Genomic DNA, 3,844 nt, shown 5'->3' with positions numbered 1-3,844 from the left:
GACTTCGTCATCTAGGAAGGCCAAAAGGTAGTCGACACACTCAGCATTTTCGTCCATAGTGAAGGCAGGCTGAACTCCTGAGGAGCTCTCATCGAAAACCAGATTTTCGGGGACAAAATCTGACCCTTCCGTCCACGCGAAAGCATCCAGGATTCCCTGGCGTGGCGGTGGAGGGCGGGTGGTGGTGGTGGTGGTGGAGGTTGGCTGTGAGGGAGGCTTATCTCTGTCAAGGTCACTCTCACTGACCCTAGGTTGCTGTACAGCACTAGCAGCCCTTACCCTACTAGCTACACTACTTTTCACTCTCTTAGATCTACCTCTACCTCTACGGCCTGCCTTCACTGTTGATGCTGGTGGTGACTCTGACGACGAAGACTCCGGAGATAACTCAGCCGACGATGATGACGAGATGAGTAAAGCGGGGCTTGGGGAACGGGGAGGTGAATGCACTCGTGACTCATGGCGGGCTGGGTCACGTGGGGGCATTGTTCTGGGGCTAACACGCCGCCTTTTCACTCCCTTCCCAAATTCTTGTCCTTCCTGCACTAAAGGCTCCTTTCCCTTGGAGCTAGACACTAATTCACTTGTAGAAGCACTTGTTGTCGCTGTTTCTGGCGCGATAACCTCACCTGGCTCATCACACGATTCACCCGAATCGTCATAGTCACTGTCCATCATTATCATGGACAATTCTGCAAGTTCTCGTGCCACTGCAGAGTCACTGAGGCCTTTCCTGCTTGCCTCAACACTTTTCTTTGGAGTAGAGGTCACGGGGCCCTTTGCAATGGGCGCAGAAGCGGCAGGAATGGCAGGGCGCGAGTGCGACATGTTGTCTCTACAGTGGAGGACAAGGAACTAAATGCCGTGGCTTATCTGAGAAGGGAAAGGTTGACAATGACACTTTAGGCTGACTGCTGCTAACTTACAGGCTAATTTTTTATAGGTAGAAAATCTCGGCAATAAATAAAGAAATAGGTAGTTCCAGGTGAATGTAAATGTCAATTAGGATTCTCCCTTCCTTTCTGATATATATTTTTATTACAGACATCGATTACAAGGCATAAATCAAAGGGGAAATTACCGTGGTAATGTAGCGAATGAATGCACGTGAGGTTTTGTCAGGTGATAATTAGCCAATTTCTGGAGTATAACACTATCACTTACCTGTTTTTTTTTGGTATATATTATTTGGTAAAAATATAGGGCATAGGGCTTATTTCAATGGATGAAATCTGTGGAAAAAGAAGGGGGAAATTTCCGTAGCGCAGCGCGGCGTGGGAGGTGAGAGGAGAGGGTAATGGAGGGCAGGTAGGGAGGGGAGTCACGAAGGGGGTAAAATCGCTAAAATGTCAACAATGGATGGGAGTACAGATGAGATTTGGAGTGCTGACTAGTGTTGGACATTGGCAGTACTGATAGATGATACAAGGCACCACTTGAGAGCCCAGGATAATTCAAAATAACACAGAATCACAAAAGTGACGCCCCGCGGTATGATCCATTGTAGCCGAGCGTCATGAAAGTGACGCCCCGCGGTTAAGGGGTTAAGTATGACATGTCTAAGTTTTCATGTGCGGTACAGGTAGTACTGTGAAAGGAACTTGACAATTTTCTCTTAGGCTACTCTTCCTTGTCTCGGAATTATCCTGTGCACACTCTGTGATAATATTCTTCTCGTATATACTGATGATGATACTTTTATTAATGTTCACAATGAGAAGCTAAGAAGGGAATTCTTGTACAGTATGGTATGTTAGGATAAATGCTGGGACAACTGAGCTGCGTTGAGTGGAAACACAGTACCGTAACTACAGCATTAGTTCTTTAACCTTAACCCGCCCCATCCCGACCACTTTTCCACCACTGACTCCCCCCAATCCTGACCATTTTAGGAAAAATTTATTTTTTGGCTCAAACCTTCGCTTTTGGTGAGAAACATCGAAAATTCATAGAGAAATCGCTCACCTGAGGTTTAAAATACTCATTACAGGTAGGCGTACCTCTTTACCTTACTGGGTTTTCTATCAGGCTGGCACCAAAGAAAACGAGTTCTATGGGAGGATAACTATTTTATCCACTCATAAACGGTATTTATTTATTTACTTGGTACGAATTTATATGTAGTATGAGAGTATATTGGTTTTCAAGCAGTAATATAGGCATTATAAGCATTGTTTCACTCACTAATATCTGACCTTTTTTTGCCACATTACCTGATCATCATTTCTAACTGTTTCTTCCTCTAATGCTATGTAAAGTTTGTCCTCTACATTGTCATTGATTGGGGAATCACTCTGGCCCTGAATTTCGTACCATGGCATGACATGGCTATACTGGCCAGGTCACTGATAACAGGTGACTTGCTCAGACCCGGGCATGCACGGGGGGGGGAGGAGGTCTTGCTGGGTAAAGCCCTGTCCACACGAGCGGGCAATGCCCGCGGGCACAAGCGAACAGTTTGCCTGTTGACGAGCTCACCGCTTGTGCCCGCGGGCAAATGCGTAAAATGCCACAGGCAATTTACGCATTTGCCCGCGGGCACAAGCGGTGAGCCCGTCAACAGGCAAACTGCTCGCTTGTGCCCGCGGGCATTGCCCGCTCGTGTGGACAGGGCTTAAGGCATTGTCCCTGCCTGGCATCTTCTTGAGGAAGGTGTCACGTGTATACGTACCAAAAATGACTCGCGAAAATTGAAAATTGTGCAAATTAGGGACCTTGCAATTTTTTCGCGTTTATGTACGTCAACAGGATTGGCAGTGACAAAACGTGTGGACGTTAAAGAACGTCGACGGGACGCCGCGGGTTAATAATCCTATAATTACTGGCTTTTTTTTAAATCGGGTTAATGATCCTATAATTACTGGCTTTTTTTTTTAATGCTCATATAACTGAATTTTTTTATCCTATATTTACTATTTATATTTTATTAATTTTATGATCCTATAATTACTGGATCTGTTTTCTGATTTTTAATGATCTACAGTATACTGTAATTAGTCATTAACCCTTCCAATGCCAAGACGATTTTATTATTTGATTCTTGGTACTTCCAGACGATTATATTCAGCTAGGAGAAAGAAAAAAGGGAGACTGACTGCTATACCCCCTTCACTCTAACTTGGCCTAAAATTACCACCTCCCCATCTTAAATGCAGAGTTGTAAAAGCAGACTGACACTTTAATATATTGCTAGTCACGAAGAAGTGCTATGGAAAGGATGTAGAGCTGTAGTACTGTCTTACTTTGCCACTGAGCTACGGTACGTGAAATAATCTGCAAAGGACCGAAAATATGGGCCAGGTTAAGATGAAGGGACTGTATTCTCCTTAACCCTAATAAAAATAATAATTCTTCCATATTCCAGCCAATTTTCTTCAGCCGTGAGAAAAATATATTTATATATATGAAACAATCTAGAAGAATTCATTTATAAATCATCTCAGACATTAACTTTTCAAAACATGATAACCTGAGGCAGCCTAACTTTACGGAACTAGAAAAATCACTCCTTCTAGCAAATACCATTCTAGATTTGCTTGAGGCTTAACCACACGTGCCCTGAATTACTAGAGGTTAGGTACATTACATACTTACGTGATATTAGACGGTGAAGGCAGAAAAAGTGAAACTATTTAAACGTAATCCTGACTGCACCCTCACCGCGCAGGCCTTGTACACACCAGCTTTGGGACCGTCTGGCAATCCGGATATTTCTTCATTATACCTAAAACACAGCATTTGACCAATTAATTACTTCACAAATATTAAGTTAAACTCTAAATTAGCAGTATAACCAAGTATTCAATATATTACGTTTTCTTTATAATCTTTAATTACGTAAACA

Source organism: Coenobita brevimanus, chromosome 23, assembly GCF_032717465.1.
Source record: "Coenobita brevimanus isolate Jiangsu-jjx chromosome 23, ASM3271746v2, whole genome shotgun sequence".
NCBI classification, from domain to species: Eukaryota; Metazoa; Arthropoda; class Malacostraca; order Decapoda; family Coenobitidae; genus Coenobita; species Coenobita brevimanus.
The sequence above is the reverse complement of the archived record's forward strand: the minus strand, read 5'-3'. Positions refer to the sequence as shown.